The sequence below is a fragment of the Dromiciops gliroides genome, chromosome 3 (assembly GCF_019393635.1).
Source record: "Dromiciops gliroides isolate mDroGli1 chromosome 3, mDroGli1.pri, whole genome shotgun sequence".
Taxonomy (NCBI): domain Eukaryota; kingdom Metazoa; phylum Chordata; class Mammalia; order Microbiotheria; family Microbiotheriidae; genus Dromiciops; species Dromiciops gliroides.
The window spans coordinates 126693932-126716861 of NC_057863.1; positions in this window are offsets into that span (position 1 = coordinate 126693932).

A 22930-nucleotide genomic window follows, 5' to 3' on the forward strand; every position below is an offset into this window, starting at 1 on the left:
CACAAGAGTAACCAAGAGTAAAGAAGGAAAGGGGGTAAGGGGAGGGAAGAGAACAGAATTAATTATTCTTGGAATAAAGAATAAGTGAAGGCATATTTAGGAAGATCAGAGGAGACAAAGTGATTTTCTTGGAAGGTCTGATATTATCTAAGGGTAAGACCCTTGTTAATAGTTTCACAAAATAAAAAAGGAAAGAACATTGGCTATTGCCTGGTACAACCTGCTCTTTTACTGAATTTGAGATCCAAAGGAATGGAGTGGTTGAATATGCAGGAATAGCTGAGCCTGGAGCCTCTAACAGCAGCCCCATCATTCATTAATATTTCTGAGAAAAGTACTGCACAAATAAGGTCTTTTAAGCACAGAGGTAGGAAAGGAAGGGTTGGGGAAACCATAACATACCTCTCTGTCTGGTCTAGGCAAAGGGGGAGAAATTTCTTTTTTGGATCTCCCATCTTGCCTGAGGCATGAGAAAGATTAATTTAATTTTTGCCCACCCCCTTCATTCAAGTCAAAGTAATTGTGGACTCCAATGGATGGCTCCAATGTTGCTATTACACTAACATTCCTACAAATAAGCTGTCTTAGAAGTGATATTTATAAGGGCAATGGGGATTGCAATAGTTCATCCCCTAAAAGGCAAAAAAGCTGTTCCTATGACTTTACAGGCCTTACGCTCAAGCCTATATCCCATTAGAGGAGCTTCTTGGTCATCTAACGCCAACTGGTTTGGCTTCCTTTTCCCTTAAGTACAAAATGCCCTTGTTGGAAATGGGTAAACTGAGGCAGAACTCCCAGTCTGGTACAAAGCAGGAAGGCCATTTTATTATGATCTTGCAAGAAAGGGTACACACTTTCAAAGAAGTTGTGCAAAGCATGCTTGTCACAATGGGTCCTTATATTCTATCCTTAACACAAAAGATTCCCTCCTCCATTTTACCATTGGCTGGCTACTCCGTATGCACAATACTTCATATTAACTCCTAAACATGTACCCCCATCCTGATCATATGATGCATGTCTAATTATAATGTTAAATCTCCACACAGGGGTGTTGTAAGATACTATGCATGAGGCTTATTAAGCAAGCATAGTGCCATTTAAGGTTATTTAGGGGATATGAAGGGTCCACCTTGGGCCAGTATCTTAATGTCTCAGTTTATGGGGGGAAATTGTCCTTGTGGGACTTCTGATTTTATGGCCTTCTTGTTATCTGCCCTAGGCAACTGTAACTACCAGCTCAGTAGAAGGGAGAAAAGGGAGGAGGAGGGGGCCCTGGGACTTGAACAACGTGGCCTGCCCTCTCTAAGGGGAACATATACCACTGGTTTCTTTCAATTGTAGCTGCTAGCTCAGCAAGAAAAGGAAGGCAGAAGCCCCTGGGACTTGAATAATGTATCCTGCCTACTGAAGAGGACACATTTAATTCTCTCACCCGGAACACATTTTTTAAATTTTTTTTTCTTCTAGTGAGTTAGTTCCAAATCAACATGTTCAATTGCCAACCTATTCATGAGAAAACAACCATCCCTTTTTGTGATCTGTGGAGCCATGAAGTTTAATGGAAATAAAGGGGATTTTTGATTAGAACTTCCTATTGAGATAACAGGCCACACCTAACAACACAATGTGGATGATTTCAAGGGACTGATTTTGTTCACTGTCTTGGCAAAACAAACAAACAAACCAAAAAAAAAAAAAACCAAACCAAACCTCTTCCTTAGTCCAAATGTGGTAGTATTATTTCCCTATAACTTATAAAATTAGCTCACAAGTCCATAGAATCAGTCTTGTCTTCAAACCAATATCTACTGGCTGTGTAAGTCCACATACTCTACTGTGCTAGCCAGATACAGTTTTGTATGGAGACTGGGGCAGTTGTATATATGCTGTCAAAGTGATATTGTTGTTGCTGACATTTCAGCCATGTCCAACTCTTTATTGACCCCATTTTGGGGTTTGCTTGTCAGATACTGTAATCATTGGCCATTTTCTTCTCCAACTTATTTTACATATGAGAAACTGAGGGAAAATGGGCTAAATGACTTGCCCAAGGTCACATAGCTAGTAAGTGTCTGAGGCTAGACTTGAACTCGTGAAGATGAGTCCTCCTGGTTCCAAGCCCAGTGCTCTATCCACTGCACCACCAAGCTGCCCCAAAGTGCTTTTATTGTCATTCAGTATCTTTTTCATGTTCTGAGTAAATCTCCTTTTCTTAACTGTTAAAATAACCCTCATGTTTCTTTTCTTTCCAATTATGAACCTGAGCTACCAGCTCAGCCTGATTCATGCCTTGCCTATAATACCTATTACCTAAGATGTCCTAGAACATTTCCTGTATAGTAATACAACAGTGATAAAACTCCATGTTTCTTTTCTTCTCAAGCCTCACAGAATCTATCACTACTCCCAGTCCTGCCTTTTGGTCTAACAGATGGCCCATTGGATCTATTCACACTGATCCTCCAGATTTCCCTTGCCTAAGGGCTATGTGCTAACATCTTCTGTTGGGGGCAGCTGTTTCTCCCTCCCCCAGTCAGTTACACTGGCTTACTGCTTCAGGCCGTATGATATTCTTAAGTTCCCTGTCCTGTTTACCTTGTTCACAACTATAATCAGTCATTGATTGTAAATGACAAAAAAATAAAATGAGAGACAATTGAAAATATCCTCAAAAAACAAATTTTTAATAATCTAAGAATTATTACTATTCTGAGCCCATTACTTTGTAATTGACATCAGCACCAAGGGAAGCCTTGTGGGAAGGAACAGTTGTCAAGACAACAAGCAAATAAATATTAAATGTTTATGACACACCCTCCTAGGTTCACTTCCAGGCTATTAATCAATTAAAAAAAAAGATACAGTCTGTACCCTCAGAAAGCTTACAATGTTTGGAGATATAACATACATAGATCTACTGAAGAGTAACAAAGGACAGGAGATAATCAATCAAGAACTAGGCTGTGAGGAGAAAACAATGAATGCTCTAGGAAGAATTCAGAGAAGAAATGCAATCATTGTGGCCTGAGCAAGTCAAAGGATTTTGAGTTGGGTTATGAAAGACATGTAGGATTTTGATTGGGGTGGGCAGACAGGAATGAGAAGGGTCTTCAGTGATAACGATACCAAAAGGTTAATAAATATCCCATGTCTAAAAAAAAAAGCAAAACCAAAAAACCTCACTCTGATTTCCTTTAACAATCCATTGTGAATCTGTCATCTAGCAATTTACCCTAACTCTTCTTAAAAATTTTTACATTTTTAGCTTGCATCCTTCACTATCATATCCTTAAACCTAGTTCCAATTTATTCTGTATATAGCTTGTTTGTTCATGGTTTTACACATGTTGTCTCCCCCATTAGACTATAAACTAGTTTAAGAGCAAGGGCCATCTAGAATGAAAAACAAATTCCTCATATTGGCATTCAAAGTCCTTCTGAATATTTTTTAATATGGTATTGATTTTATGAAGTTTACTAGCTAGTGTTTAAAAATTATATTTCTGTTTATGCCTCTTCTAAACCTACTTCTAAGTTTCAAAGGGTGCTCTCCTGATTCTAGGGGATAACTTGAAGAAACAAGTCCCTGTTTGTGCTATTCATACCTTTCATAATATCTAATTCAATCATTATCCACATACTCTGTGGCCTCCATAGTTGGATAACTAACATATAGCAGATAGCAGAAACAAGGCTCAAAAAACATGAGGTCAAGGGCAGCTAGGTGGCACAGTGGATAGAGCACTGGCCCTGGAGTCAGGAGGACCTGAGTTCAAATCCAACCTCAGACACTTTACTAGCTTGTGACCTTGGGCAAGTCACTTAACCCCAATTGCCTCACCAAAAAAAAAAAAAGGAAAAAACATGAGGTCGAAATCCACCTTTCACTTTCTAGCTATGTGACCTGGGCAAACCACTTGCCTTCTCTGAGATATGACTTCCTCATCTAGAAATTTGGCTGAATACCTGTCAAGTCTCAGTCAAAAAAAACCCAGCACATTCAATGTACTAAGAACTGGGCTAAGCAGTGAGATTACAAAAGAAGACAAAAGACTCCCAGCTCTCAAGGAGATCTTGTCTGAGGGGACCACATGAAAACAACTGCATACAAACAAGTTTTATACAGAATGTCCTTGTTCTTGTTCATTCATGTCCCACTCTTTGTGATCCCATTTTGGTTTTCTTGGCAAAGAAACTGGAGTGGTTTGTCATTTCCTTCTCCAGCTCATTTTACAGATGAGGAAAACTGAGGCACACAGGGTTAAATGACTTGCTTGGAGTGATATAGCATTGCCTGAGTTGAGGGGGAGAGCAAGTAATCAACAGAGGAAAAGCACAACAATCTAGAATTTGGGGGATCCAGAATGTTTCCTGTAAAAGATGGGATTTTGGGGTGGGACTTAAAGGAAACCAGGAGGCAGAAATGATTTCCCCCATTTCAGGCATGGGAACAGCCAGTGAAATTGCCTTGAGTTTAAAGATGGAGTGTCTTGTTTGAGGAACAGCAAGGAAGCCAGTGTCATTGGGTTGCACAGGGCTAGGGAGGGGATGGCAGGGAACAGAAGGTTAAGAAAATTGGAAAGATGGGGGTTGCCGCTGGGTGTTAAGGGCTTTTAATGGTAAACAAAAGAGTTTCTATTTGATCCAGGAGGAAACAAGGCAACACTGGAGCATATTGAGTGGGGATGGGTGCAGAGGATCTTTTTTTACAGCTTGAGTAGAGAAAGGACTAGGCTGAGGATACTTGTGGAAGGGAGATTGCCCTATCTCACAGGGTTGTTCTGAGAATTAAATTATGTAAAGTGTCTTGGAAACCTTAAAGAGCTATATAAATGCCAGTTATTATTACTATTGATCCAGACTGAAATTATAACATTTTTAAATCTATGAATCCTTTCTACGCAGGTGATCATTAAAGATGCTCTTCTCCAGGCCTCCAGGGTGTTGGTAGTGGTTATTGTTTATTGCTCTAAAGGTGAATTAAGCAGGAGAACCTGCAGTATTTCAGGTGTGGGTGTATTTTGTGGCAAGTTTTGGTTCTAGAAATACAGAGGGTCCTTGTCTTTAGGGAACTATCTGCAAAGTTAGCTTTATTCCTTTCCTGCATCCAACCTAGCTACTCAGTCAAAGCACATTTTTTTAATTAAAAAAAAATTTATTTAAAGTTTTGAGTTCCAAATTCTCTCCTCCCTGAGGTGGTTAGCATTCAGATATACTTATACATATGCAATTATGTAAAACATTACCATATTAGTCATTTTGTATGAGATGACTTGAATAAAAGAAAAAATGAAAGTGAAAAAACGGCATGCTTCAGTCTATATTCAATCAATATCAGTTCTTTCTTCGGAGGTGGATAGTCCATTTCATCATTAGTCCTTTGGTATTGTCTTGGATCATTGTATTGCTGAGATTAGTTAAGTCATTCACAATTCTTCATCAAACAACATTGCTGTCACTGTGCACAATGTTCTCCTGCTTCTGCTCACTTCACTATACATTAGTTCATGCAAGTCTTTCCCTGCCTTTCTGAAATCTTCCTGCTTGTCATTTCTATAGCACAATAATATTCCATCAAAATCATATACCCCAGCTTGTTTAGCCATTCCCCAATTGATGGGCATTTCTCGCAGCACATTATTTCAGAACAAAGGATTTATTGGTTCCTACTCAATATATTAGTTTATAGTAATCTATATTAAAGTTCATCTAGGTGGTGAAGAATATATCACACTGGGTTTGTAACCAGGAAGACATCTTGAGTTCAGATCTGGCCTTAGATATTTACTGTGTGACCCTGGGCAAGTCACTAAACCCTGTTTGCCTGAGTACCTCATCTGTAAAATGAACTGGAGAAGGAAATGGCAAACCGCTCCAATATCTTTGCCAAGAAAACCCCAAATGGGGCCATGAGGAATCAGATTCGACTGAACAACAGAAATTATTTTTCTTCTAATTCACATAGCCTCACAATTTTTTAGATAAAGTTCCCTTCCTCCCCACTCCCCAGGACCATGTTTCAAGGATTAGGCCAATCCTCTCACAGGAGAAGGGCAATTCCCACTTGGGATGGAAGAGACCTATTTGGGAAGACAGCAAGCATACATCTGGGAAGAAAAACAAACTCATCAGCTTGACATTTAAAGTCCTTCAGAATTTGGCATCAATCCACCTTTGCAGACTAACCACACATGATTCCCTCTCATACTCATATGTTACAACCAAACTGACTCTCCAGGCTCTTCCTGAATTTGATACTCAATTTCCAGCCTCTGTTAATGTGTATAGGTTGTTCCTCCTGCATGGAATATAATCTTTCACTATTGCACCATTTCTTCAAGGCTCAGCTCAAGTCCACCTCCTATTGGAAATACTTTCCAATCCCCTTTGTTGTCTGTGCTCATTCTTTAAAATTGCTATGTAAACACCTAACTATTTATGTGTTCTATTGCCCAAACTGGGCTATTCCTTGAGGGTACTGCATTTTATCTTTAGATTTTCACTGTTTAGCATAGTTTTGTTTGTTTGGGGTTTTTGCGGGGCAATGGGGGTTAAGTGACTTGCCCAGGGTCACACAGCTAGTAAGTGTTAAGTGTCTGAGGTCAGATTTGAACTCAGGTCCTCCTGAATCCAGGGCCAGTACTTTATTGCACTGTGCCACCTAGCTAGCCCCGGCATAGTATCTTAATATATGATTGTTAGTAATATAAATCTATAAGACCAAAGGCCCCAATAAAAAAAAAAGTGGTCAAAGGATGTCAACAAAAGATAAACTGTAAATTACTGACAACCATCTGAAATAATGTTTCAAATAAGTAATGACCGAAATGCAAATCAAAACACTGAGATTTCACCTCACACCCAGAAAATCTACAAAAATAACAAAATATGAAAATAGCTGAATTTAGAGCAGTTGTAGACAGACAGGTACACTGTTACATTGTTGGTAGAGTTGTAAACTGGTACAACCATTATGGAAAGAGATTTGGAATTATGCAAATAAAGTGACTGGAATATCCATACTCTTTGCCCCAGGGATTCTACTGTTAGGGATATACCCCAAGGAGGTAATAGACAAAAACAAAGGCTCCATATACACCCAAATAATTATAGCAGCATTGGTGGGGGAGAGGGATAGTGAAGAGTTAGGAACAAAGTAAATTCCCATCACATTAGGTAATAACTAAGCAAATTGTGGTATATGAATAAAATGGGATATTACTGCACTGTGATAAAAGCTAAGGGTCATGAAAAGCTTTACTTGAACTGATAAAAGGAAAGTAAACAGAGACAAGAAAACAACACACAATGATTACAACAATGTAAATGGAAAGAAAAATCACAAAACAATAAAAACAATGTTAAATTTGAAGAAAAAAAAAGATTGACCCCAAAGAGGAGATAAGGAAACACCCTCCCCCCCCCTACAAAAAGTTGGGGCAAATGTGTATAAACCACTTCATGTAACATTCAGTTTTTGTTTTGATGTGTTGATCAATTTTGCATATTTGTTTTTCCTTCTTTATTTTTTTCCCCTCTTTAAAAAAAAATTCTTCACAATAAGGGATGGTTCTCTGGAAAGAGAAAGAGGAAGGAATGTAGCAGGAAATCTAGACAATGTAAAAAAACAAAAAAGCTCTCAAAAATAAACTTAAGTGAATCAATTCTTCTTGAATTTGATCTTAACTGTAAAAGTCAAACCAGGCTGTTGTGAAAGCATGAACATCAAGGTGACATACAAAGAGCTGAGATAGGTGGTCAATGTGACAGAGCCTAAATTCAGAACAGGAAAAATAATACCAAAGGAGGAAGTCGAGAAGCTGGGACTACCATATTTGACAACTTGTCTGACTCAATTTGAATCTCCAAAATTTCAGTCTTTAATTGAAACTGTTTGCATTCCCCACCCCCAGACAGTTCTAATATCTTCACAGGCAACGAATAGGGCATCACATAGCCCCCTCTTTACTTGGCCACACCCATGGAGATGGGTATTCACAACATATCCTGTGGTTTATTCATTATGCAACTAAAGAGCTGGAGGTCTTCTGCAAACCGAACAGTAATATCTGCAAAATGGAAGATTTTACTAGGCACTACTTCTTTAAGTCTAATTAAACATTGTTAAAAAAATATTTTGGCCATAGAACAGACTCTTTGAGTTACTCACTTAGCCACTTACTCATTAACTGATGCCACCAACAAAGGAAGAATAAGTACTTTAGTAGCAGTATCACATAAGCTGGGGTAACTTTTCCTAAAACTATACCCCACATGCACCAGGCTACTTTTTCCCTTAAAGAAGCTTTGAGATGATCCTACAAATCAATTGGCCCAAGGGACTAAGGCTCAAGCCTTAGTGACCTAAGTATAAAAACCAGCAAAGGAATACATATGAACTCCACCCTCTCTCTGGTTTAACTGTCTCAACATCAAGGCCAACATGAAGGCAGGTGGGTAAGCTACCCCAATTGGGAGAAGTAATCTATTTAACCCTGCAGGAAAGTAGGAGGGGAATAGGATAAGGAAGGAAGGGTGAAAAAGGGAGTACAGAGCAAGGAGGAGTAGGTAAAAAGAAGATAGAGTAAATGTCATGGGGAGTGGGATGGAGGGAAATAGTTATGATGATTGATTATAATGGCAAAACATATGGTACCTACTTTGCTGGGCTTTTATGAAGAAAATTCTGTCCCACCTGAATATCCTTTCCATTCTATGCTTAAGCTCCTTTTAACTGATAGAAGGAGGAAAAATAGAAAGGAAAGAAATATTAAGCACCTACTATGTGCCAGGCATTATGGCCCAGCCATAATCTATCCACTGTACCACTTCTGAATCTGCAACAGGACTTGCCCTAAATCCTGGCCCACAATAGCTACCAAATCTCTCAGCATAGGATTCTCAGCTTTAAATACTGTTTTCAATTTTATGTTTAAATACCGAGTGCCTAGCATAGTATCTTGATAAATTTTTTTGTTAAAAGAAATATATAAGACAAAAATTCATTCCCCATTGAAGAAATAGTCAAAGGGTATGAATAAATAGTTCTCAAAAGAAAGTTTGCAAACAATTAACAACCATATGAAACAATGCTACTGGTATAAATTATACATAAGTTCTATTAGTTAATGCTAATTAAGGCAGAACAGATCAGATAACACATTTATTACACTCAGATTCTGTGTATGACAAACACAATGTGATGGGAATTTGTCCTTCATAATTCATTTGTATTTCTACAATTACATGAAACAAAGAGAAAAAAAGATGCCTGCTCATTATTTTTAAAAAGCATACTTGTTAAGGAGAATGTGTCTCATTAACAATAGGGATGTTTCCTTAGGAGCATAGCTAGTTTCATTCAATCAAACCTGACAGGCTAGATAAGGGAGGAAGACATCCAAGAGGCTGAAATACTTCTTTTTTAAAAGCAATTAAGTCTTTTTATACCAATTAGGGCAGCAAAGAAAGATGCTCAAAAGGACCAGCTGTTCCATATGGCCCTATAGTTCATGCAGGGGGCATACACTGCCAAACAGCAAATGCAGAACAAAATGGAGTCGGCTGTGTTCTACCCAAAATTCCCTTTCTATAAAATTTAAGCTAGAAATTCTCTTATGACACTACAAATACTTAAGGTCTTGGAGGAGGAATAGATTTTGCTTCTGGTGACTCAGATGTTGAAAGGTACAGGCTTGTGCTATGTGCAGGGTATTCTGGGACTGTGTCATCCTCTTCCATCCAAGATAGGCATTGACTATTTGGTCACCCCAGCTCCTAGGGAGCTCATTAATTGATCATTAAACATTTATTAAGCACATACTATGTGCCAGGTACTGCATCACTACTTTATCCTTCCTCGACCAGCCCAGTCTCAAAACACTTAAGAAATCATGGACCTCAGAGCCAGAAGCACCAGTGAAGGCCCACACTGACTGTGGTCAGTCATCACAGAACTCTAGAGGATGGGTGCTCCCTGACAATGAGTCACTCCTCTTCCTATGGCTGGGAAGTTCTCCTCCCTGGGCTTCAGACTCAGTATCAGCTAAGCATTGCTTACAAGAAACGCACTTTAAACAAAGACGGACAGTGTTAAAATGACAGACTAGTAAAATTTGTTTTGGTTCAGGTTAACTCAAGAAAAGCAGGGGTAGCAGTCATGATCTTAGATGAGGCAACAGTAAAAATAGGCATGCTTAAGTGAGCTTAACAGGGACACTACATTATGCTTAAAGACATCCTAGAAAATGATCATATATATGCATGGAATAGAATAGCAAGTAAGTACTTAAAAGTTAATCATACTAGAAGAATAAGCTATAAAACTCTAGTATTTGAGGATTTCAATGTAACCTTCACAAGCTAAAACAACAACAACAACAACAACAACAACAAAAAGATAAGCAAGGAAACATTAGAGAATTTTTAAAGTTAGGTATTATCAACCTCTGATTACTAGTGAATGGCAACATAGAAGAAAATATATTTCCTCAGCTGAGCATAGAACCTTGGCAAAACTTCACCATGTACCAGGTTATAAAAATTCACTAAAAAAGTACAGCAAAGCAAAAATATTAAATATATCCTTTTAATTGACACTGCATAATAAAAATTAAAATCAGTAATTGGAAATGAAATAATTTAATCAAAGAAATGTCTAAAGAACACATCGTAAAAATAATAGATCATTTCAAAGAAAATTACAACAGTGAGACAATCTATCAAAACTCTGGGATATAGCTAAAATATTCCTTCCAAACAAATGAAATGGGTATGCAACAACAATAGAATAAAAACTAAAACAAGAACAATTTTTTAAAACATCAAATAACTGTAGAATAAAAGCTCTGGAAAAAATGAAAGAAGATATTAAAATTGAAAAAAAAATCAAATTTATAAATAAAACTAGGAGTAGATTTTTGAAAAAACTATTGATTTTTCAAACTATTACTCTGAATTGTAATGGGAGGATAAAAGGATCGATATCAAAAATTATAAAGAAAAATCACAAAAAATGAAGGGAAAATAAAGAAAACTTTAAAATACTTTGCCCAATCATATGACAGTCCCTATCCCCTGTATGCAAAAAAAAAAAAATCAAACAACAACAAAAAAAAACCCAGCCTAACCTAAATGAAAGGGATGAATATTTATACTCTCCTCAAAATGCCCAGATTCACAAAATAAGAAAAACAAAATTTAAACAACCCAATTTCAGAAAAAGAAACTAAGCCATAAAGAAACTTCCAAGGAGAGGACCATGTGGGTTTTTAGTTGAATTCTGTCATATAATCAAAGAACAATTATATTAAATGTATATAAGCTGTCATAAGAGTTTTTAATTTTCTATTTGGATTTAGATTTTTTATTTTTTTTATTTCTTAAGAAAATCATGTAACCTGCTGAGGCTTTCCTAATAGTATGGAATTTGAGACTTGTAATAATTTAACTCAGAAGATTAACTGGTTGGGGGTAAAAGGATTTCTGGCTAGTTTTATAATAACTATTAGCTAGCTGGATAATTCCAGAGTAACTCCTCTCAATGTTTGTTGATCAATTTTCGATCTGATCTAATGTAATTTTTCCCCATCTGCAATCTTTGATATGTAAGCCTCTTTCCTCTCCATTAGTCTGCTATAGATTTTACAAACTGATCTGAAAATGTAAATCTTTACTTTTCCCTTTCGGTAGCTGTAAAATGGAATTGTGTGTATATGTATGTATGTAAATAAAAGCATTTATAAAATGTCTCTACTTGTTGATAAGTATGATTGGCAGCAAGACATACCAACAAATCCTTATATGTTTCCATATTAAAATTTCACAGGGCAGCTAGGTAGTACAGTGGATAAAGCACTGGCCCTGGATTCAGGAGGATACTAGTTCAAATCTGGCCTCAGACACTTGACACTTACTAGCTGTGTGACCCTGGGCAAGTCACTTAACCCTCATTGCCCTGCAAAAAAGAAAAAAAAAACTTTCCTTCTTTATCTCACACACACACACACACACACACACAGACAGAGACAGAGACAGAGAGAATAGATCCTGACAAATTCCTTCTATGAAACAAATATAGTCTTGAAACAAAAACCTGGGACAGAAATAAAACTCACTCAATATCCTCAAAAGGATATTGGCACAAAAAATACTGAATAAATATCAGCAAAGAGGCTAAAGCAACATATTAAAAGATTACATATTACAACCAATTTAAATTTATACCAAGAATACTGAGTTGGCTTAGTATTTGGAAAACTATAACATATTCCTTTAAAAAAATAGATTTAAAGCACAGGAATAAATGTACCTTTCCTTAATATAGTAAATGCCATATCTAGCATTATATGTAATGGAAAACTACTAAAGGCCTTTCCAATAAGATCAGGGAGTAAACCAAAGATGTGCATTATTACCACTATTATATGATAACATTCTAGAAATTAACAAGAAAACAAGAAAAAGAAATTGAAGTAATGAGCAGAAGCAAAGGAAAAACAAAATTATCACTTTTTACAGATATGATGAGCTACTAAGAGTCAACTAAAAATTAATTGAAACAATAACCAGCAAAGAAGCAGGATACAAAATTAACCCATATAAAACTATTCTTTCTCTATATGTAGTGACACTCTGACCTTATTTTTCCATAGCAAGGCCAGCTATATTCTGCCTTTCAGGGTTCTTCAGGTCCCCTGAAAGGATAAAGATGATTCTTCTCTAATGTTATGGGCTAGAGCACTCATTCTCGCGTGTTACCCACACTGTCCATTTAACCAACCGACATCAATTAGCTTTTACAAAGGGATGTTTACTGCAAAGTTATAGGAAGAAAAGAAATACAAACATTTCTACCATCCCCTGCCCCTTTTATATTATGGTTACATATACTCTAGAGCAGTGAGGTCAAACTCAAATAGAAACAAGGGCCACTAAACCTTACATAAGAATCCCTGCAAACCTTATATTAACTTCATTAACCTTATATTTAAAATGTAATCCATGTTTAATTTCATTTTTATTTATTTTATTATTTCCCAATTATATTTGGGAGGCAGCTAGGTGGCACAGTGAATAAAGTACTAGTGTCAGAAAGACCAGAATTTAAATATGACCTCAGACACTTACTAGCTATGTGACCCTAGGCAAGTCTCTGAACCCCTGGCCTGCATAAAACTGGAGAAGGAAATGGCAAACCACTCCACTATCTTTGTCAAGAAAACCCCATGCACAGTCAGTCAACAGGGTCACAAAAGGTTGAAGATGAGTGAAGAACTGAACAACAAATTACGTTTTAATCTGATTGGGTTACCCTCCTTGGCTGCATATTTGACATCTCTCCTCTGAGTAATGAAGGGAGAAGGAAGAGGTAAATAAGGAATCCAGTCCTTAGAAACATGTTCATAGCCCTGCTGTAGCTTCAGTCTTTGTTGGGTCCATTCTTTCCTGATTTTAGGTGGAGTACTAGAAATGACTATTACCTTGTGAGTTTTTAAAGGTTGGGATAGTGAGCTACCAGAAGTTCAGGAGCTATAACCCATGCCAAGTTTTGCCAGAAACCAGAAAATGAAAAGTGAAGTCCTAAACAAATTGCTCACTCCAATCCAGCAGTATCATAAATGAAAACGGATCCATTCATTGACTATATTACATTTAGAAGTGAATTTGGTGCAAAGAATGCCATGTAAAAATTCCTTTAAATTTGAGCCCAGCTTCTCCCAGAGAATAAGGTAGTATAAGGAGAATGCCCCTTCCAAGTTTTAGAGGAGGAATCTGTATACATCTGTTCTTGCTATAGCTTTGAATTAAGTATTCCTTTGAAAAAAGCTAATTAGTGTTAATTGGTTAAATGCAACTGGAACACCAGGTCCTGGTGGTTAACACTGGGGTGATCTTACCAAAATAAGGGCTTGAACTGACAACATTAGAAAAAAGATACCCCCAAGCCCTAAAGATTGCCCCTAGATCCCTGAGTGAGAGATGTAACAAGTCTCACTCTTGGAAGGAAAGAAGGAAACAGTCAATTTCTGTGCCTACTATGTACCAGGCACTATGCTAAACACCTTAAAGTGTCATCCTATTTGATCCTCAAAAACAACCCTAGGAAGTAGGTGCTATTATTATCATTCCCACTGTACAGTTGAGGAAACAGAAGTGACTTGCTGAGGGTCACACAGCTAGCAAACATCTGAGGTTAGATTTGATCTCAGGTCTTTCTGATTGCAGGACCAATTGCTCAATATACTGTGTCATCTAGCTGTCTCAGAAGAGTGAGTCCCAAGTATTATTGCAGAAATAAAACAGTTGAAAAGGACAGGATGAGAAATTCCATTAAAAATAATCATATAGGGGCAGTGGATAAAGCACTGTTCCTGGATTCAGGAGGACCTGAGTTCAAATCCTGCCTCAGATACTTGACACTTACTAGCTGTGTAACGCTGGAAAAGTCACTCAATCCTCATTGCCCTGCAAAAAAAAAAAATCATATAATTTATAAAGCATTTGGTAATCCACCAACCAAGACACATAGGAAAAATCATGTGAATACAATCACAGAACACTACTGAAATACAGACCTCAGGAATTGGAAAGATGTGGATTACGCATTGTTGGGCTGTGCCGGTATAATAAAAATTACAATACTACCTAAATCTATTTGCTTTTTCAAGAACAAACCAACCAAACTACCAAAGGGCAACATTGGAGAACCAGGAGAAAAATAATAAATTTCATTTTAGCAATAAAATGGCAAGACTCTTTGAGGAAATAATGGAAAAAAGAAGGAAGGAAGAGGACCTAGCAGTACACATCATAAATTATATTGTGGAGAAGTAATCATCAAAATTATTTATCCTACCTAAAGTAGAAAGTTATCAGTAGGACAAATAGGAACACAAGAGTTCATGGCAAATAAACATAGTAACAAAGTATTTGATGATGCCATATCAAACTACAAGGGGACAGACTCATTTCTCAAAAATTGAAAAGTAGCATGGTCAGAAATCGTGAAAAACCGATCTTACATTTATACCATAATAAGCAACACATGGCCTAGATATAAAAGGTCATACCATATACGAATTCAAGGACCAGAGAAGGAGATGCCTTTCAAAATGTGGATAGGTGAAAAGTAATCCACAACGTTATAGTAGATGTATAAATTGTTATTCTGATTAGAGGAATAGAGAGGATCACATAGGATAAAATAATTTGTTTACTATCAAATTTGCACAAACAAAAGCAAAGCTAAGTTAAATAGGGGAAAAATATTTTCAGCAAGTTTCTCTAAGTCTAATACCCAAGATAATAGGGAACAGATACATGTATATATAAACAAAAGCTATTCCCAATAGATAAAATGGTCAAAGAAAATGAAAAGTAATCAATAACTATATGAAAATGCTCCAAATGACGAATAAGAGAAATGAAAATTAAAATCTTTAGCTTCTACACATACTACATTACAAATCAGATTGGCAAAGATGACAAAAAAAGAAAAGTGACAAAGGTTGGAGAAAATATGGGATGCCCATTGCTAGTCCAGCTACGTATCAGTTCAACCATTTCAAAATATGCCCCAAAATTCATAATACACAGCCTCCAAAGCAATAAAATAAAGTAGAAAAAGACCCATATGTGCACAAATATTTATAGCAGTTCGATTTGTCGCAGCAAAGAACTAGAAACTAAGGGTGCCCATCAACTGGCCAATGACTGAATAAATTATGGCATATGAAATGTAATAGAATATTGATAATGAAATCCTAAGTGATGAAAGCAAAGGATTCAGAGTGACAAACTGATACACAGTGAAATGGGCAGAACCAGAAGAACAATTTATGCAATTACCACGACATTGTGAAGACTTAGGATGAAGCATGCTTCCCATCTCTTAACAGAGAGATGATGGTATAGAGATGCAGGCCTAGCAATGCCTCCCCCCATACCCCCCCAAAAGGAAGAAAAAAAAATAAATGAAACATTTTTTTAAAAAGCACAGAACTGAAAAAAAGGAGGCTGAAAGGGCAACAAAGACAGCTTTGAACTAACAAGAGTTTCCCTATTTAACCGTTAACTGCTTTCCTTTTGTTTGTTCAAAACTGATGTAATCACATGAAATGAATGTTTATATTTGCGTGTATATGTATAAATAAAAATACATGTATATTTTTTAACTTGTACATGTTCATGGTTCTATATATAAACTTCTTCTGTTCTTTATATGTAGATATATTTGTCAAGTTTGCAATAACAAATTCTGTCCTGTTCCTCACCCCACCCCCACCCACCCACCTACCCCAATTAAATACTAGGAAACTTACCAGTACAAACTCAGGCTAAATGTGTAGCTAATGGAGGAACAACCACCATAGCATGAAGAGTCCATTCTCACTAAGGGAAAAAGCCCACTGTTACCATACTTGCTTTCCAAGCTTATACCAACCTGTATCAAGCTCCCCACGATGACAAAGGAAAGAGGACTGGTTCCCCTTGTCCTGTTGAATCCACGTGGAATTCTTGAACATCTCCTTAAGGTGAATGGCTACTGTCTCAGAGTAATCATCATGCCAGAAATACAGCCCGGGCAGTATTTGAATGATAATGCTCATCACAAATTGAGCCGTGAGAGAAAACTGCTACAGCAGGCTCAGAGAGTAGAATAACCACATGCAATCGTACCTTTCTGATCTCCAAAGGTTCATTTTCTGACCATGGCCTGACATATAACTGGATGTAACCAAAAGCAAGAAAGCTGCAGCCAACTTAATTATCCCTAGCAATGTGAGTGCCTTCCTTGTCCTTAAATATCCTAGCTACTGCTGCCTCTGCCTGCCTTCCTATGGTTTTACAATTACTCATAATATATTTCACCTGGTCCCCAGGTCTCCGTGGGGCTTCTCTAATTACAGAGCTATTAGGGAATCCGTTTTTAGGCACCATGTCCTAAAAGTCAGTGTTCACCCAAATGTTTGATGAACATATTTCCTCCCTCTAAATACAGCTTGTTTGATTTTTAAATAAAGAGAAAATGCATTTCATGTGGCCCATATAACAGAAAATGGCCTATCCTCTCACCCAACAAGCCTGCTCAAATCTGTGAAATAATAAGGACCCTTCAAAGCCAAATGAATTGTCAACACTTTTGAAAGAAAACATCATTATTATCTTCATACAAACACTTGTGTGAGCTTCTGGTGTATGAGCCCGGGGCTGCATAGTGATACAGAGATAGAGTTTTCTGTATTTGTGATAAGCACAATAGGGACAAGAAAGCAAAAAGGCCTTTGAAAACTTGGTTTTGAGAAGTTACAAAGAGAGATAAGAGAGCCCAGTGCTGGGCTTTGTTTACTTAGCAGATCCAAGACCGGGATCCAAGGCTATTGGCTTTTCCTGGTCTTTCAAAGCTTCTCTCCAGAGAGTATCACTGTCCAAACAGCACATTGATAAGCTGGAAAGTGATCTGATGAGGGCAGAGTCTCCTCCTTGTGATATGAAGGACAGTTGAAGGAACTGGGCATGTTTAGAGAACACTTGGGAGAAATATTATAGCTGCCTTCAACTATCTGAAGGATTATCATATTGAAGAGAGATTACACGTTGTCTATATTGGCCCCAGAACTCAAAACCTGGAGGGAAGGGGCATTTATTAAGTACCTACTATATGCCTGTTTTGGTAGTGTGCTGTTTTACAAATATTATCTCACTTGATACTCATAACCCTGGGAGGTAGGTGCCACTATCATTCTCATTTCACATTTGAGGAAACTAAGGCAGACAATGGTTAAGTGACTTGCCCAGGGTCAAATAGCTAGGTTAGTGTCTGAGGCTGTGTTTAACTCGGTTGTCCTAACTCAGTAAGTCAGTCAATAAACATTTATTAAGTGAGTACTATGTGCCAGGCATGGTGCTAAGTACTGGGTACACAAATCTTTGCCCTCAAGGAACTCACCATCTAATGGAGGAGACAACAAGCAAACAAATATGGACAAAAATCTCCATACAAAATAAATAGGAGATAATTAACAGAGGGAAGACACTAGAATTTAGAGGACTGGGTAAGGCAAACTGTACAAAATGAGATTTTTAGAGAGGATTTAAAGGAAGCCAGAGAAGACAGTAAGCAAAGATGAAAAGAGAGAACATTCCAGGCATAGGGAACAGCCAGAGAAAATGCCCAGAGCCAAGAGAGGAACTTTCCAGTTTGTGGGATAGCCAGGAAGCCATCTTCATCGGATTGAAGAGAACTGGGCAGGAAGCAAGGTGTAAGAAGACCAGAAAGGCGGGAGGGAGGGGAGAGGTTAGATTATGAAAGGTTTTGACTCCATGTCAAAAACATAAAGATTCCTGTGGGCCACATACTGAATTATCAACATCATTTATGTTTCATGGTATTTTTAAAAACTTTATTAAATGTTTCAAGGGCAGCAACACTTTGGGCTGCTTAAAGGAAAAGACTGTGGGAAGACATGAGAGGAGATGCCAGTCTCATCATATCCCTATATCTAGCTTGCTACTCTAGAGACTTCAGGGAATTTCCCCTCAGATAAGACCAAGGACCCTCTTTCTTGGTTGAGCTGAGTAACCTGGCTCCCAGTGAGAGAGCTCCTTCACACTGGACTGCCTCCTTTATATTTTCCTACATATACTTTCTCTGATTTGGCTATGATTTGGATAAATGGGTTTCTTTGTTATTCTCTCCATGAGTTCACCGTGGAATTGGTATTTGGTGAGAAAGGAGTCAAGCCTTGGATATAGAGGTTGCTTCCCCCCAAAATGACAAAGCATAGAAAAGTTAGCTGGAGCTTGATAATATCCCCTAGATGAACAATATTTTAGGGGAGCAGATAGATATACTTCTAGTATTGTAGCCCCTCCCTCTGAGGAGAGAAGAGTGACATTGAGCCCTCATTTCCTGCTTCTCCTCCTGGCATGACTGAACGTCTTCCCAGGATAAGGGGAGGGGAGGGGGAAGAGCCTACAGATGTCTATACTGCCTCCCTTCATACCACAGGACAACCCCCTTGTAATACACGAGCCCTCTCTACTTGGGGCTCACTCCCCTCTCTTCCATTAAACAGTTTAGTCTGGTTCCCACAGTTTTCAGAACTGTTGCAGAGAGCTGCTTATTTGATATCTCTGGTCTAGAATATTGCCCTCAGTTTAGGTAAGGCTGAAACTACTCCTCCAAAGAAAGCTTCAATCCCTCACTATTCTATTTTAAAGGGTCAGACCCAACCCTGCATGGAATTCCCTGTCTTTTCTAGTATCCAACATGATGGCCCGTGTGTGCAAAATGACATATCCTAATGTGCCCAACAACCCTGCTCAACTTTATGAAACATTCACAGGAACATGAATCTGGAGCTAAAAGGGAGCTCAGAAGCAATGTTAGGCCCAGCTCTTCAATCTAAAGATTAGGAAAATGAAGCCCAAAAAGGTTAAGTGACTTGTTTAAGGTCACACAGGTAATAAGTGGAAGAGACAGAACCGAACCCAAGTTCTCTGACTACAGAACCAATGTTCTTTTCCACTAAACCATGGATTCCTCTGAACCAAGTTCCAGCTGCAGGGATCTTCCTCTGCAAGGTTTTAATCTTAGACTACTAGAAACTGAAGCATAATATCTACTTGCTGGGTGCAATTAACATGCCACAGGCTTGGTCTCAGCTGCCTGGCTCTTTCTTCTTCACCAGATTTCTCATTTTTAGTATGGCTCCCATGCCTCCCCTCAGGGATATCAGCTCTTCCTAGAATCCTGTCTTAGGGTTTTACAGTATTCCAACACTTGGACGATAGAGGAGTAATGCAAACAATTTCCACTTAAGAGACGAGAGAGGCTATTTCATTATAAAACATTCCCCTGAACAATTAGATTAGAATTGGGGTGGCAAGTACTGGAGGCATATTCCTAATGGTTTCTAAAACGTGGCCTAAATTTGTTGTGGTAGCACAGGCGTGATGTTGTTATAGCGTTACTTTCCATCTCACTGAATGCTGCTTGCATTATGAAGTTGATATTATCAATCATTTCCCAAACTAGGTTGTTATTGCTGAGAGGGGTAAAATCCCAACAACAACAACAACAACAATAATGAATAGCTATGTCCATATCTAGGGGCAAATAAGTAATACAGTGGAGAGAGTGCCAGGCCTAGAGTCAGGAAGAGTCATTATTATAAATTCAAATCAGCTGTTTGGCCCTGGGCCAGTCACTTAACCCTGCTTGCCTCAGTTTCCTCATCTGTAAAATGAGCTGGAAAAGAAAATGGCAAACAACTCTGGTATCTTTGCCAAGAAAACCCCAAAAGGGGTCACAGTCAGACACAACTGAAATGACTAAACAACAATCTAGTGGGGCAGCTAGGTGGCGCAGTGGATAGAGCACCGGCCCTGGAGTCAGGAGTACCTGGGTTCAAATCCGGCCTCAGACACTTAATACTTACTAGCTGTGTGACCCTGGGCAAGTCACTTAACCCCAATTGCCTCACTAAAAAAAAACAAAAACCAAAAAACAACAATCTAGCTTTCTATGTATGTATAAATACACATATGTATGCATGTGTACCTGAGAGACATATGTGTGTATGGACCTGTATACACATATGTATATGTGTGTATACATATATATATCACTTTAAAGTTTACAAAGCTCTGTACGTGTAGTATCTCATTTGATTCTCACAATAACCCTGAGAGTTTCTTTTGGTTTGGATTTTCTTGCTTCCTATAAAAATAAACATTTCTCTATAATTTTCAAATTCCACATTAGTGCCAGTTTTGTTTAGTAAGCCATGCCTCCTGACATTCAGTTTTTCCTCAACATTGGTCTATCTTTTTCTTTTTTTCTTTCTTTTTTTTCTTATTCTTTTTTGCAGGGCAATGAGGGTTAAATGACTTGCCCAGGGCCACACAGTTAGTAAGTGTCAAGTGTCTGAGGCCAGACTTGAACTCAGGTCCTCCTGAATCCAGGGCCGGTGCTTTATCCACTGCGACAACTAGCTGTCCCTGGTCTATCTTTTTCTTGCCATTTTCTCACCTTTCTCCTCTGTTTCTCTACATTACTTATAGCACATACCTTCCATCTGTGCCTGTTTTCTTTCTTCCTAGGTTCAATTTGTCTCTCATTGTGAAAATGACTGATAAAAAATGATATAATTCCCAAACATCCCCTAGAAAATTAAGCAACACCTGATACCTAACCTTTTAAAACTATTTTAAATAAATTATGTTGAACTTTAATCTGCTGAATTAGAACTGCCAGGATCGTAAAAAGCCATCTGAAGGGCCTTTGCAGAAATACAGAAATCAATGCCCTTTGAAACAAGTTGGATAATATTTAAATCATCTTTAATCATAGTAATTTTATGTTTCATCATAAAAAGGAAACCAAGTTATAGCTTAATAATAATAAATAAAAATAATAACATACAAGACTCTCTTGGGCACATAAAAATTAAGTAGGCCTGGCTACTCCTCTTTTCAGGCATATAAAAGTAGCATAATAAATCAATACCTTGCTTCATTGCCCCAGGAAAAAAAAACACCTTAAGTCCCAAAGTGGATAACTGGATGAGGTTACAACAGCAAACCTACCTTCCAAAAAAACCTCGTGTAAATGTTAGGTTTATCTTCACTGAAGTAAGCAATAGAACTCAGTGTAACTTAGAAGTTTGTATCAATTTACTAGCTCCTGAATGTTCTCTGATTGTCAACAAAAGTTGTAAAATCTTTCTTTGCTGTTCAGAGAGTAGGGCTGCTCTATTCCATGAAGCCTATAGGTTACATTTAGAATCAGCAATAATTTCAGAGATTTAAGGATTCTTTCTAATCTAATGGAGCTTGTAGTCTAGTTGGGTCTTAGTGGAAACCAAAAATGAACTCGAAAATAAAACCCTTCAGAAAAACATGGGTTAAACACCAGTTTCAGAACCTACTGTACTCTGCACAGCACACAGGATGGGGACTTATGAGGACTTCTATAACTCTTTTGTCCCTTATACCAAGGAGTTTTGTTTAAAAGTCATTAACAATACATGTGAATACTAAGAGCAAGAATAATAAGACATCCATGACTGTTTCTCTCTGAAACTCCTTTGGGAAAAAATCAGACACATAATAAATAGCTGGCATTTATAGAGGGCGTGCCAAGACTCAGCACATTTTCAAGGTTGTACTAGCTTAAGATATTTAAGACTTGCAAGCATGTACAATATTATTTCATTTCATACACAATAGGCATTTTTACCTTATTTTGAAGATGAGAAAGATGAAGCTCAGAGAGCTACTGTGATTTGTCCAGGGTCAGAAAGCTAGGAAGCATCAGAGGTAAGAATCTAACTCAAGTCACTCCCTGACTTCAACTCCAATGCTCTTTTCATTATACCATGATTCCAAATGTAGCATTACTATGACAATCTGATGGCTGGCAAGCTGGATTTTCTTCCTTGGCCATGAATGCTAAAGAAAAAATTGTTTCCTGAAGTAGAGAGGCTACAAGTATTAAATAGATGAATCAGCAATTGATACATGTTGTTGTTGTTGTTGTTGTTGAGTCATGTTCCACTTTTTGTGACCCCATTTGGGGTTTTCTTGGCAAAGATACTGCACCAATTTTCATTTCCTTCTTGGTTTTATTTTACAGATGCAGAAACCAAGGTAAACAGGGTTAAGTGAATCGCCCAGCACTACACAGATAATAAGTTTCTGAGGTCAAATTTGAATTCATGACCATGAGTCTTCCCGACTCTAAATAAGGCACGCTATCTACTGTGCCACCTAGTTGCCCTAATCAAAATATATTTAAATTATATAAACATATAATTAACATATTATATAATATATTATACATATATAAACATGTAATTCACTAAGGCTGACTGACATTCACCATAGAGTTTTGGAGAAATGAAAGGATGGAAATAAATAA